General features: G+C 33.8%; 1 long non-coding RNA gene and 1 pseudogene across 11 annotated transcripts; both read right to left on the bottom strand.

The window, feature by feature from the left end:
* Positions 1–735: 735 nt before the first annotated feature.
* On the bottom strand, positions 736–7,154 carry LOC102604778 (uncharacterized). Of its 11 annotated transcripts, none has more exons than XR_001474733.1 (7): positions 7,060–7,154; positions 6,092–6,737; positions 5,805–5,944; positions 5,586–5,683; positions 2,487–2,554; positions 1,344–1,474; positions 736–1,001 (listed from the first exon to the last, which is right to left on the bottom strand). It is a non-coding gene; the product is annotated as an uncharacterized lncRNA (long non-coding RNA). The 11 variants fall into 11 exon arrangements; XR_001474738.1 differs by lacking the exons at positions 736–1,001; positions 1,344–1,474; positions 2,487–2,554 and adding an exon at positions 3,177–5,337 and having other exon boundaries at positions 6,092–6,301; positions 6,399–6,463; positions 6,659–6,737; XR_001474740.1 differs by lacking the exons at positions 736–1,001; positions 1,344–1,474; positions 2,487–2,554 and adding an exon at positions 3,177–5,337 and having other exon boundaries at positions 6,092–6,285; positions 6,399–6,463; positions 6,659–6,737.
* Positions 7,155–10,497: 3,343 nt separating this feature from the next.
* Positions 10,498–13,987, bottom strand: LOC102584659 (glutamate receptor 2.9-like; annotated as a pseudogene).
* Between the last annotated feature and the right edge of the window lie 1,485 nt (positions 13,988–15,472).

The following is a 15,472-nucleotide window of genomic DNA, read 5'->3' as shown; positions in this document are numbered from 1 at the left end:
AAACAAAAAAAATTGAACCAAACCGACAATTATTTTTTTATTTGGTTTTAGAATTTAGAAACCGACTAAATTGATCTGGCTTTGATTTTAGCCAATAATCAATCCAAATCGAACCATGAACACCTCTAGGCACAAATATAACTTGGTATGTGAAGGATTACTATAATACCTTTCCTTCAACTTTTTTTTAAAAAAAAAAAACCTCTATTGGTAAATTTTTCAAATCAGTTTTTTTTACTCATGAGCTCTATTCCTTTCCCTTTTATATTTTTTATAATATAAAATATAAGATAAAATAAAGAATTTTTTTAAAAAGAAATGAGAAAAAAAATGATGAAGATGAGGGGTGAGGAGCTAAAGGAGAGAAGAAAGATAGAACATAAGATGAGAAAGGTAGGGTCCCCATATTTTCTTTATCAAAAAGTAATTTCTTACCTACCAAAGTCATATTTATGCCTCTACCACCACAAATTTTTTCGTATTAACTTGCTTGCAAGTTGCAAAACCAAACAAAGCAAGCATACCCAAATGGAGATGGAATCTTGGAATGAGGATGGTTGGGTATACATGTAGGTTTCAATGTCATTATCTCAATATATATATACTAGAGGGGCATGGCCCGTGCTAAGCACGGGCCCAACATAAACATAGTTAGTCTATTATTCTCTATATAGGCAAAATATTGTTGGAAACTATTCACTTATATAAGTAACTAATTCAAGTTATGTGTTTGTTAACAAAGTTTATTCATTCAAGCATCTGCAAACTATACACCATACCAAACCACCAATAAAGAAAAAGACATGAAATGTTAACACAAATTAAACAACTTCAAAAGAAAGAAAGAAAAGAAGAAGAATCAAGGAGGTGAAAGAACATTAAAATTTTGCAGTCTTATCAGTCAAATTCTAGTGGTGTCACAACTTTCACAGGGACCATCAACTCTTCAACTTTTTGTACATATTTGCTTTTCAGTGCCAATAAATTATTATCTGTCGTTCCTGCAAGTTTTTGGAAAAAGTGTATCAACAATTGATGCTAAAGATCATATACTTTGTTTTGTATTTTATTTTACCAAGTAAAAAAGTCAGTAATTGATATACCTAATTTACTGCACTTAAGACATTCTAGCTTCTAAATCTAATAAAACAATACTAATGAACACTTTTAAATAAATGAAAGATGATGGTACCTAAGGGATGGAGTAAATGAATCATGTGAAGTAAGCAAATTGAAGTCAAAGTGAATGTGTCAATTACGTGGCCATTATATCAAATATTTGTCAATTCTAACCAAAAAGAAATTGTTAGACAGTAAATTTGTAAAACTTTATAGAAAATGACCTTTTATTTTGTCTATTTTGCCCTTTCATGTGCTCCTTCATGTCGCTTCCCCTTTCCATTTTGTCGTCCCTCTCATCTCAATTCCCGTTTTGTTGTCCTCTCTTCCCAATACTATTTTTATCCAGCTTGATCTGGAAAAGAGGTAACTGACATATTAGTGTACTTAATTTGGAACAAAATCACTTGGAGAACAATAAAGTAGGTAATAAACACGAACAATACTTAGACTCTGAAGTCTTGGTGATAGTTAAGTAGTAGAATGAGGAAGAGATTATACAAATCAATAGAGTTCAAACAACAACATATCTTATCAAATCTTATCACTACCTCGTGGAGGTAGAGGTACTCTTTCCGAAAGATCAAATCACTGATCTCGATAGTTATTGTTGAGTAGTTAATACATAAATCTCTCCAGAGTAACAAAAAAAGGGCAGATAGGGATTAAAAGAAATTAAGAAAATGAAATACGATGCTACATTTCTCAAGAGTTAAAAAGAGGGACAACCAATTTGAGTAGTAGATTCAGGTTGATGGTGATCTACTATACAACTAAATGGTGCAACAACTCAAAATCTCAAGGAAAACAAATCAAGACATTCTTGCAAATTAAAGGCACTAATAAAACTGCGGCAGAAATTCTCGTGACTGTGTGGTTCTATATGGAAAATGACTTCCACATGCTTGGTCTTAGCAATACGCCATGTGCACAAGGAAAAATATATTATAACCACGCGTTTCTTGTTACCGATAAACATGACTTATGAGAAAGTCAGTTTTTAAGAGAATTCGAAGAACAACAGGATAAGAAACTACCCTTTCATTTACTTTCTCAAACACTTAATAAGGCTTCCGTTTTTTCAACATTCTTGCAGAGTTGATTGTGGAGATCAACAATTCATCCATTTGACCATTATCACTTGTAGACACACTAAACTGACAAAGAGTCTTATATCAGGGGTGTATAAATGAAAACCCCTTCTTTTCATATCTATTTGAATTGATTAAACTTGTCGCACAACAAATAGGATCAACGTTTTCAGTAATCAAAGGAAAGAAAAAAATCTACATCAAAGGCATGTTATATGAAGTATGTGAAATAAGGATTGTAGAAACGAAGGAGAAATAAAGATTTGATTAGCTTACCATTCAAAGTAATTGTAGACAAACAAAGAAGAAGTGAATATTTGATCACCGCTTACCGTTCAACTCAACTGTAGACAAACGAAGAAGAAGTGATTGACCCTTAATTTGGAATCAATTGATTTTTTACTATATCTCGATAAAAAATTTAATTTATGTAACTCATTTCTATATAAACAACCAAGATGCTTAGAACATACATAACATATTCAATGTGGCTTACTTCTATAAAAATCATAAATAAAATATAAAGGAAAGCTTCAAACTCTACCTAATTAGTTCATATGATCAGCAAAATCCAAAAAACTTGAAAAAAGAAACAAATTTGTACTCTCTTGCAGAAATAAGTTTTGTCTTTTGGAAACAACCTCTCTATCTCCACGAAGTAGGGGTAACAGTCTACGTACACTCTACCTCCTCAAACCTCACTTATGGGAACTACACTGGGTATGTTGATGTTGTTGTTGTTGAAATAAGCACAAAAGACTGGACTCTCACTAAAACTTCCGTAAAGATCAAATTCTTAAGTTTCATTCTGCAACTAAAAATCCCGAAAATGAAGAATCAGATTACTCACATTGACAAAAGTGGGGTAAAAAATAACTTGAGCTTTGCTATTCAAAACATCAACAACTTCTTCAATCCCAGAAAGTCTTTTAATTGCCTTTAAATGCCTAGCACTATTTTTTTAAGAAGAAATTACTGAACAACCTTAGTGAAAATTCCAAATTCGCCATTGCATCCAACCCCCGTCCCATCCCTGGACTATCCTACACCAGCTACCCTTAAATCCTCACCCATCCATCCCATTGAGTTTTGCTGGATTACAACGGCCCCCATCCCATCCCTTGACTATCCTATACAAAATGGAAAATCTCTTCTCCAAGGAGTTAGGAGACAATAATCGACATAACTATGTCATCTTATATAGGGACAAAATGAATACAATCTCACCCTGTGGTCTTCGAATCTATAGTAGACAAACGGTAAGTAAAGAGATATTGTATAACTGCACCAACTATTCATTATTTCTGAAGTAATACAGTGAGTGCATCACATGTTAAAGAAATAAAATTAAGTTTATTACTTTTATTCATGAACATGTACAACTCTTGAGATGAACTTTAATTTGTCAGTAAACTATAAAATAGAGGTAATTTGTAAAGGCTTAAGCCTATTGGATTAGATTATGTTCTCCGTGGGGGCAGTTTTTCTTCAACTCCAAAACTGTATACGTCACTTCTGGTGGTTATATGATTTACATATGAGAGGCGACAATTAGAAGCTGAGAAAAGAAATGATCTCAGGTTACATGACAGAACAAACCAAGTAATGTTACACTCCCAATTTCTTTCAGGACACATAGTATTGATATTTGCGAGCATGAAAGACTGAAGGATTAAACAGAGGAGATAACTCTTAAGAGAGACCTCATCAAGAACTTAAGAAAATTTGTGTGATAATTTAACAAATTTAGCGAGGCTAATTGATGAAGGAAGTCTATTCACACTATATTCATTTTAGTGCACTTATTGACTAAATGTTTCCCAAGTTCGAATGTGAGGCCTCTATTTGAGGATGTAATAAAACAACATTTACCATTAGAACTAATTGAGCAGCTTGTGTTAACCCTCTGTATTTACCTGACGAATATGCTTTAAGGTGGAGGAATTTTTTGCAGTAGTCTTCTATTAAAACATCATTTAAGCTACCTAAATGAATGGACAACATGTAGTTTTTCGACGCAGAAACAAAAAATCTACCTAACAAAGAGACAGATATATCAAAGAAGCCACAGGTCGATAATCAGAGTGTCCTAAAGAGTTACATTTACAAAAGTTGAGGAGACTGGACACGCTGTCAAATTAACTCAACACTGATGCTGCATTGAAAGTGAGAGTCCATGTAATGTGGATACAATTCATTAAGTACACACAAAACAGTCAGCAACTAATTTCAGTGATGTGCAACAAAATTCATATAACATAGCCACCAAGTTGACCATAAAATCCATCAAAACACATTAATGAGGAATTCGTCTTACTTCAGTTTTGAATTCCCCCGGCTTTTAAGTATACAAGCCACATTTTTACTGAATTTTCTCTTCAAGTGCAGTAAAGTAGCTCAAAGAACAGAAAGCAAAGTTACAACTGACAACTACATCGAGAAAGAGGCTACTATGGACTGTCAATTTTTACATGTGAATCCAAAAATTAAGCTCGCATAACAACGGGTAATATACCAAATTCATATTAAATTTTAGATCAAACAACATCATTTATCATGCCAAAACAGTCTAGCTGTGCAACTTTTAAGCAATTTGGATACACTTATATCTAAAAATTGGCTAAACTATTGATAAACGTACTATCTAATGCTGGAAATATGACATAGTACAGTGAATATTGATCAATTTACTACCATCGCTGCATTTTGATACTCCTTGAACAGAGAAACGGATGGAAATGGACCAGCCAAGCTACGCCTAATTACACCATCTCTATCTTTTAACTACTTTTGTACTTGGCTTCCGATTGACGCTCAGCTCAGGTAAAGCACAAGAACAATTAGGAGTAAATTGAAATTGTATATTACCAGTGGTCATATACTCGGGAGTAGCACAACTGAATTGTATGGACAAATCATAAGAGGGCAACAGAAATATTGTTAAAACTTGTAGAAGACTAAATTTTAAAGTAGTTTTAGATACAGCAGCCAGCAAAATGTTAGATGATTTGAAATCCTGATACATAATTTTAGCTTCTGGGCTGTGGAGATATGTCAGTCCTTTAGCTGCCTTGAGAGTAACCTTCATTCGGAGATTCTATGATAGCGGTTGGAAATAAGCACTCCTCTGTTCAAGATGTACCAAAGGTTTATTCAATGACATTACACGGATAATATTAGTGGATGTCCTCAAATTAGATGTGGATTCAAGATTTCAAGTTTATGGATTTCTATAATGAACTAAGTTCATAGTAAAATAAATTTCTTATACATGGTTTAGAAAAAACAATTGGGTCCCCATGAATCTACATATCATATTGTGGATCTGTTCTTGCGTTAAATATGCAGTTATGGTTTCATACAAACTATACTTACTTCTGAATAGATGATTTTCCAAACTTCCCCTCGGCATGAATTCGCACACCAGAATCTTGTGTTCATCTTCTAACCTGGCTCAGGTAAGCAATTTTCGCCTGTAGTTTAAGTGTACAGAGAAAACAGTTAATCAACTTATCAAGATCAAGAATTATAGGAAAGCTTCAATGTCTTTGATAAAACAATCATCGGATATTTTAAAGGGAAGAGTTTATATACCAATCATTCCTTGTGACCTTGAAAGCTTTCTTCAAGAATTTCACTTTGACTTTGAGGAGTCAACTGAGCCGATAAATATGAATGTGATCATGGAAATGATGCCTAATTAATATGTATCTTTGTATGTCTTCTGTCTGTTCCTAGTAAAAGTTGCACCAGTTTACATCAATTAAGTAATAAACTGAATAAGTTATAACATGACTATCTTATAGCTTATTTCAAACTGAACACGTACATCTTCATTACGTTTTTTAAAATTTAGTAGAAATAGAAATGTATAATGGTACCTGATAAGCAAATCAAATTCGTGACTATCTTCTTGGCTCATTCGTTATGGATGAACTTGAAGTTTCATAATGAACTTACTTTCAGCAGGGTTATAAGCATCCAGATCATAAAATTCTTCAGGGGCAAATGGTATAGGAACAAATCTCTGAGCCAATTTTGTAATTCCCTCAAGGCGGTAACTATTGATTGAAATCTGCATTTTTCCATAGCTTTCAGATAAATGAATAAGATGTGTTAAAAATGGAGATTGTTTGCTATTTATATACCGAAACTTGCACTCTATGAAAAATAAATAACTTATCTTACAAAGAATTCTTCATGTTCAAAGAAAGTCTCCCGTGTCATATAAGCAAATTATAGTTTATGTTTATCTACATATACATATGTTAGTATTCAACATTATAATTCAACTGCATATCCAACTGGAAAATTAAATCAACTAAAGAGGGAGAAATACTGGACTTTCCACATATGAGAAAGGGTTGTGAAAATAGGGTAACTCTAATAGCTAATCCTTCCAGTTGAAAGTGTTTTTGAGAAAAAAAATCAAATTAAGTTCGATGTACCTGATAACGCTCAATGTTCCCTGCATGGCATCTTCTCAATTTCTTTCCTTTCCTTTCTTCTCCAAGTACTTGTAAAGTCCTATTTATGAAAAATTAACAAATTGAAAAAACACCCACATCAAGAACAAAAGCGGAAGAAACACTACATTTCAATAATCAAAAGCACAAAAAATTGAAATACAAAGCGGGACAACGGAGAAGAAGAGGAGTAAACGACCATAACAACAACATCCAATCAAGTTTAGATTCAGTACATGCAACATTACCACAACCTAAACACCAAAATTGATGAATAAAAAAAAGTCGGAACTCATCAAATGAAAAAATCGACAAAACAGATCTAAAGTCAAAAGGCAAAACAAAAATGAGAAGAAAGAAGGAAGGGAAGAAGCAGTGCATACCTAGGAAGGTATGCAATTTAACTGAGAATTTCATATGAGGGCTTGCAAAACCCTTCCATTTTGCAGAGCATTTTTTCTTGGGACAGAGAATGGATGCAGAGGAACAGGGATATATCACATAGCTAGGACACGTGTTTCACAGATGAATATACAGATACACATTAGTTAGAAAGCAATGAGTCAAATTACCAAATTAACCCTATTGGTACAATTAACTTGAATTTTGGTACAACTTGTATATGTTGTGTTAGTCCGAACTCTTGTTGGCTGTAGAAGGACACGTGTAGCCCACGTGTTTATTCAATAGTGAATAGGGCTTAATGGTACAGTACAATTTTTTATACTATTGGTACAACTTTGTAGAGCTGTGTTGGTACTCTTCTTGTTGGCTTATATATAAGGGTAAAGAGCTGTGTTGGTACTCTTCTTGTTGGCTTATATATAAGGGTAAAGAGCTGTGTTGGTACTCTTCTTGTTGGCTTATATATAAGGGTAAAGAGCTGTGTTGGTACTCTTCTTGTTGGCTTATATATAAGGGTAAAGAGCTGTGTTGGTACTCTTCTTGTTGGCTTATATATAAGGGTAATATATATACTCCCTCCGTCCCAATTTATGTGGCACCCTTTATTTATAGTCTGTTCCAAAAAACAATGTCATCTTACTATAATTAGAAACAAGGGAAAAGACTCAAATATGTTATTGAAATTTGAGAAAAGACTCATTTATGTCGTCCGTTAAAAGTTTGGTTCATCTATGTCATTTTCGTTTGAGAAAAAACTCATCCATATCATTAGTTGTAAACTAAAAATAATTTTGGTTTTGTAAGATCATTTTATACACGTGGTCAATTATGATTTGGCCATGTCATCAATTAAATCATTTCTATAGAAGAGAAAAGGTTCAAATATGTCATCGAACTTTGAGAAAAACTCATTTATAACATCCGTTAAAAGTTTGTCTCATCTATGCTATTTCAGTTAATAAATAATGGCATGAATGAGGTTTTTCTCAAATGAAAATGGCATAGATGAGCCAATTTTTTAACGAATGACATATATGACCTTTCTCAAAGTTCGATGGCATATTTGAGTTTTTTCACTAGAAACAATTTCATTTAAAATTCACTGTTATCCTTAATGAAATTATTTACAAACACACAAATATCTAAGGATTGTTTTAAATCACAAGTTTAAAAGTCTTTTTTTAAAAAAATAAATATATCGTGTCAAGTTAAACAATGCCACATAAAATGAGACGGAGAGAGTAATTGTTAATGCAAGAGGAAGCTGCTCGGGAAGTTACGTGTATGATGTTGAAGTTATTTGACATGCAATTGAGGTGATCCTATAATCTTCCAGTAGTTATGACTAGTAAAATCACTCAATTTATAAAATAATACTTAAAATATATGAGTCATTAAAACTAAAACACTATATTATCTTACATATAAGATTACATATAACAAACATTAATAATGTAAGTAAAAAAAAATTTGAATATGTTAACAAATTTTTGAATTTTTTCCTCAGACATATATCACAATTGTAAAATCTATGCAACTTAAATGTGTTCTTGTTCTTACGAAACGCCTTTGTGTATATATATTCTTATTTTATTCTCTCTTTTTTTCCTTTTAATGATGATTAAATAACCATTAATTTATTATTTCCTGAATAATTCATTCATTAGATGTTCTTGAGTTTATGTGATAATGACAAATAATAGTATAGATTCTTTTAAGGAATTTTTTACTGTACCTTCAACAATTTCATGATCAGTAGAGAAAACTTGCATGAATACTCAATTAACATGTGTTGTTTAATCTGTACTAACAAATACTTAAAACAATAACTTTGTAGAAACATAAACACAAGTTTAAAACATGTACTCAAAAACAATAATTAATAACATAAGCATAAATTAATGATTGTAAAAAAATATACCAGGATCTGTAATAATAGGATGAAACAGAAAGGAAAAAACTGTACACGAATATTTAATTGTGCAGATTAAGAAGAAGAAGTTCAAAATTTTCGTTTTTTTAAAATGAGAGGAAATCACTCTATTTATAGCTAGACAACAAAGGGTAGTGTGAACAAATGTTTATTGTGCCTTATCGAAAAGGTCACAACTCTTTGGAAAAGTTACAACTGTTTGGAAAGGTCATAACCTTTCATAAAAGACACAACTTTTCATAAAAGTCGCAACTCTACATAGAAGTTACAACTTTTCATAAAAGTCGCAACTGTTCATATAAGTCGCAACTTTTCATAAAAGTCACAACTTTTCATTAAAGTAGCAAATTTTTATGAAAGGGGAAGGATAGTTTTGTAAATATATTAATTAAAAAAGGAATCATGGTTTGTGATGGCGCCACGTAGGCAGGCCTAGGATTCTCTTTTATATATATATATGATATATGATATGATTATTTACTGTGGTCGTTTTCTGATATGATCACAATAAGATATAACCGTCTATTATCTTTTAAACTTGTTTTTCTTTTTAGTTTGCAATATATTTTGGATTGGTAACATTAGTAGTATTAAATTGTTAACAGCACTAGTTTGCAATATTTTTGGTTTCTACAAACATTATTTGCACATATTGAAAGAAATATATATGATATGGTTTCATTGAATTATATCCTCTACATAAGCAGTGAAGACAAACAAAGTACTAATGTTATTTAAATTGTCTCTAAAATTTTGATGATTTAACAAACTTTGAGATCTAACGAACGACCAGATTCCAAGAGAGATTGAGAGTTCCGTTTATGAAAAAAACAGCGGTCTAAAAGCTGCAACACCTGCTGTGGTTGGTGCACGTATTTTGCAGCAGACATTCAGCCAATAGCAGGGCATTGCTTCAAGAGTTTGGGTCCATCCTATAATACACCTCTTTGACATTGACACAAACTCAAGTTTTTGCAATATAAAAATTCACAACAGCAAAAGTCATTCTCTCAGGGAAATATTTCTCGATAAATGATAGAGTTATCATCGTTCTTATGTGTTTTTAGGGCTTATATTTCTGTGCTTATACTTGTAAGATCTATTCCTACGTTATAAAGGAATTAGATCATTTGAAGTTTTTTCTGAGTATTCCGAGTTATATCTAGAGTTAGTTATGTTGTATTCTTGAATTCTAGATCAACTATAGCTAGTTGATTTAGTGGGTCATAGAGTTATTGCTTAGTTTTTGAGTAACAGAGTTGTTACTATGAGGGGAAGGGATTAAGAGTTTAATTCCTAGGTTACAAGAGTTTGTAATCTGAAGCTTTGCACTTTTGATGATAATGGAGTTGGGTTAAATCCTGTGAGACAGACCGTGGTTTTTTCCTCCCTTGAACAAGGGGCTTTCCACGTAAAACTCTTGTATTTGTTTTAATTTGTGTTATTTATTTTCCACACAATTTTTCTTTCAAGGGACTTGGTCCATTGACCGTTAGTGGACGCATACATTCTATGAGTACTAATAAGATTGAAAAAGAAACCACTAAGAAAAAGTTAGGGTTAAATCCATCAAATGGAATCCTGGAGCCACCTCTTGATGCTAATATTCTGGCCAAGATCAGTAACAAAGATATAATGTAATCTGGTTTAACTAACCCTAAAGCTAGCTCATCTCTGTGCAATCTCATATAGGGCCCTATTCAGGTGTGTCACAATTATGGTAGTAGCTATATGTGTCATCTTTCTTCAATTGTGTCTGTAATGGTTTCATGAACTGGAGTTCCAGGTTCTGTTGTAGAGAACCCTTCAGCAGCAGGGGATGCTCCTAGTCCGTCGGAAATTCTGATTTCTGGGATTTGCAAAGGAAGGTCAGGCAATATCTCAGGAGAAGCTTCACTTGCTGCGAGCAATTTAGGTGCATTGCTTTCAGATGGCTTTTCTGACATAGAATTAGAGTTGTCTTTCTCTTCATCAAAGACTTTTGCAATTGCTGTAAGCTTCTGCCATATTGAATCATCAGTGGCTAAGATTTCTCTATTCTGATTAAGGAAGTTGAGGAAGAATAGGAGAAGAGCGAAGCCTGCTGATACACCAGCTATGAGGAAAAGTCCCTTAAACCTATCTAACGTGAGGCTATCAGATGTTATAGCCGTTTCATCTTTCTGTGGACAATCTGTTTCATTCCCAAACCATTTCTGTATTATGTTATTCATGAACTCTCCTTCCATCACCTTCAAGACTGCTCTTGAGACGTCAGGTACCAAAGGAGATCCTTTTGGAAATGCCTGCAATAAAAGATTAGATGATTGAGTAAACAACAAATCATTCTAAATATATGTTAACAGTGTCTGAAACATCAGTGGAGTGTACAATCTTACAAACCCAAAACCGGCAGCCTTGTATGTCTGGCCGACCATAACATACTTCCTGCAGTACTTGTTGAGGAAGAGTCTGAGATAAGGTAGTTCATCAACAATTGCACCTACACCTCCATTTTTGCTTCCTCTTGAGAGGGCTTCATCATATTCTTTCAATGTGATATAACTTCTGAACTTGGAGCTGTCAAATTTCATGCGCTTTATGAAGACATCTTTGACAAAGGAACCTTCTTGGTACCCAACATATTCTCCATTCTTGATGAGATCATTGAGGTCTGTTATAGTAGGTTGGAGCTGTTGCAGTGTCAACATAGATGTTAAGCTGGCTGTATAACTTGATGTCAGCACCAGAACCACAAAAACCCACACAATCAGCAAAAATCTTGTTAAGTTACTTGTTACCCTCTCTCCTGCAACAACCAGCCATAACATATTCTCCATTCTTGATGAGATCATTGAGGTCTGTTATAGTAGGTTGAAGCTGTTGCACTGTTAACATAGATGTTAAGCTGGCTGTATAACTTGATGTCAGCACCAGAACCACAAAAACCCACACAATCAGCAAAAATCTTGTTAAGTTACTTGTTACCCTCTCGGCTCGCTAAAATGGTCACATCACCTACAACTGCATCATAGTCCTGGCTCAAGCAAACATTGATTATTCCAGTATGTATAGTTGATTGTAATAGCAGAAAATAGATATCGAAGTCCCAAAAAGGACCATGTTAGTAAGATATAGAGCCAAAGAGGTTTATTGGAACAGAGATTATATATTACCTGAGAAGTGATCTTGTGAACAAGATCATCATAGTATGGAAGAGTGAGGGGATCTTGTATTGGAGATGGAATAAATTCGTAAGGGAGAGCATATGGCAAAGATAGGATGACTTCTTTGAAGACATCTGCACAGAAACCAGTTGCTGTTACTGCTTGTGTTTTTGAATCTCTTTCCACTTTAATGAGTTGCTCCAGCCCTCCTTTGAGAGGAACTCCAACCCTTAACTTCTTCCCACTTGTGGGCATTTCCCAGCCTCTTGGAACAATAGTTGATTCACCAGGCCAAAAAATGGTTCCTAGTTGCTCATTATTACACTTAACTGCTGTTTTACCACTGTTTTACTATTCATCTTCAGTTTATGCGAAATGCCATCCTTCTCTGTCCAGAATCCAACGCTTCTCTCTCCTTTCCCAATTATATTCACAATCTGATATGGGATTGGCTGCAGTTCTCCATTGATGATACGGAAATCACCACTTAATCCTTGTTTTAGCACTGTGTTTCGCATAGAGTCAATGAGCAGAGATCCCACTGCTGACGTTCCAAGTGCATCTAAGTCTGTTAAGTTCTCTCTGGTGTCTGGTTTCTTTAATTTTGGGATAGCAGTAGTGCCCACTTTATCTATTGCTTCTGCTAATGAGGTGATGCTATCGTATGCCCATAGCCCGAAAACATTGAGTTCTATTTGGTCCATGTCTGGATACTCTTGACGGAATCTCTTTCTCCATCTTTTCGTGTAATTGTTAAGCTGATTTGATCTTGGAATATAAGGTTTTATACCAAGAACACCTTGCATTGATGACTCAATGACTGAATGATCTACTGAGTCCAGAAGACTCGTTAGCACATCTGTGATGATCCATGCATATCCACTGCTCATCATCCCGGCTTCTTTGGCCTTGAGAAAAAGGCGGGAGGCAAGATATGGTCGCAAGTGCACGACGAACACCCTGGTCTGCTTTGTATTCATATTGTATAACTCCTTGAGAATTTGATCATCATTGGCTGACGGAGAAATAACACTTCTATAGGAGACTAAAGTGCTGATTTCCAGTAAGGCATCAGTCAAATGTGGAACTATCCCGAACCCATAGGGGCTATCCTCATAGATGACCACAACCTCTCTCCAATCAAATTTTTTAACAAGTGCTGCAATGGCCTTAGTCTGGCTGGAAGAAGGCAGTGCTGCTCTGATGAAGAAGGGATTTTCCTTGACTGTAAGTAAAGGACTTGTTGCTGGAGAAATTATAGGGACTTTTGTTCTGTTCCCTAAGTCAATCACAAAATCAGTTTGTGTTGACATTTGTGGCCCAAAAATAGCTTGTACTTGGACATCCTTTAGCAAGTATATGGCTGCACATACACAATCAGACAATAAGAATTTACCCAAAGTAAGAGTTTAATAGAAGTGAATCATGGAACTGAATTTACCAGCAGATGTTGCTTCAACATCATCTTTCTTGGAATCCTTGATATGAGGAACTATCCTTATGGCACCGCGACTAGTGTTGGCATGATAATCTTCAAGTGCTAGTAAGATAGATATGTGCATTACTTTTCCCTACATCTGTTTCCTAGATCAAGAATTATACCCACATCCACCTTTACAGCACTAGTGTTATTATCTTCACCTCTTATTGGAATTACATAGTGGTAAAAGCTAATGATGGAGATAAGTTGAATGAAAAGAATTAGAAAGTGGCATCTTGGATTATGCATTTGAAAAAACTCTGGTAGCAAGTAGTCTGAGAGATGGGCAACAAGCAGTTGTGCTTGTGCAAGATAACCACACATTCAGAATGATAAATTTTCCTATAATTAATAAGACCAAACTCCATAAATGCAGAAACAAAAGTCAAAGAACAAATGGTTGAAAATCAAGTATTCGTTTGATTATTGAAAGTGAGGACTTTTCACATATGCTACAACCGCACAGCTAGTAAGCATACTACCCCTCAGTTTTGACTAAATAAAAAATTGGCAAAATTGATTGGTACTCATTCCCCCAATACCCAATAACTTTTTGTGTGTACTATCTAGAGGATATATTCAAGGGAACTTACATGAATTCAACTAATTTAGAAGTTAATTACTTGAATACATTGTAGTTTGCAATATTACGTATTTTACTAGATTTTGGTATGTCCAGATACATATATGTGAGGTTACTTAGAATCAAAATTAGGTGTAATTTGCTCTAGATGCATTGTATCTAAGTGACTTTGCATGTATCTGGGATACATAACAAATCTCGCTCGCCTCTCTCCCATCTCTCACTCTCCTATGTATCTGATATTCCATATACATGTGAATCACACCAGATACATACACATAAATGTATCTTATGTGTATATAGTGTGATTCGCATGTATCTGGGATACATAACAAATCCCGCTTGCCTCTTTTCTCATCTCGTTCCCCTATCTCCCTATTTTTGTGTATCTAATGGCAAAAATACATGTAGCCAAATGTATTTTCCTCAATATATGATAGGAAACTCTTAATTAGTGATAGTATACGAAATATTTTAAAAGTATAGAATATAATAGTATATATGATAGTGAAGTATGTCTAATGATATAGTTTTTCTGTATTGAAAGGACTTCCCAAATTTTGGCTGAGGCATAAAAAGTTGACAAATTTAGCTCAGTTACAAATTCCACAATTAAACCAATAAGTAGAAGAGACCATTGTTTTCCAACTTGGACAAGGCTAGATACGACTAGTAATCTTTAGTTTACGCTTTTTCGGTTACTAGTTTTTGGACACGTGCGTTGCACGTATATCCCATATTATATGGTTGCATAATATATGTCTATAGTTACAAATATATGTATAAAAAAAAATTGATTGTGATATAAATTGGAAAACATGTATAAGATAAGAAATCAAAACAGATACCCTCAAATTTCAAACTATAAGCATAATAAGAATATGTATTTCTAATGAGTTTAATCAATCATACCTTGCAATAATCTCTGCAATTCATTGAGAAACTTTCAATCCATACATCAACATTCAATCGTGTATATATAAAGAAAACTTGAAATGCATAACAACAATTATATCTATATTTTTTAAAACACTATAAAGTCATTTTTTCTTTTTGCATTATAATATGGATTGCACACAATTTCTATTAAAAAAAAGAAAGACAAAATTAGGAAAAATCGTATCAATAAATTGGAATGAAAAATGTAAAATTGTAATAAGAGGAAGAGAAGAAAAATCAGTAGAATATATTTACCTAACCATGAATAAGGAAGTATGTTGAGTAAAAGAAGAGTAATGCAAAAGTGTGA

Source organism: Solanum tuberosum, unplaced genomic scaffold (genome assembly GCF_000226075.1).
Source record: "Solanum tuberosum cultivar DM 1-3 516 R44 unplaced genomic scaffold, SolTub_3.0 scf00246, whole genome shotgun sequence".
In the NCBI taxonomy this organism is placed as follows: domain Eukaryota; kingdom Viridiplantae; phylum Streptophyta; class Magnoliopsida; order Solanales; family Solanaceae; genus Solanum; species Solanum tuberosum.
The sequence above is the reverse complement of the archived record's forward strand: the minus strand, read 5'-3'. Positions and strand labels throughout refer to the sequence as shown.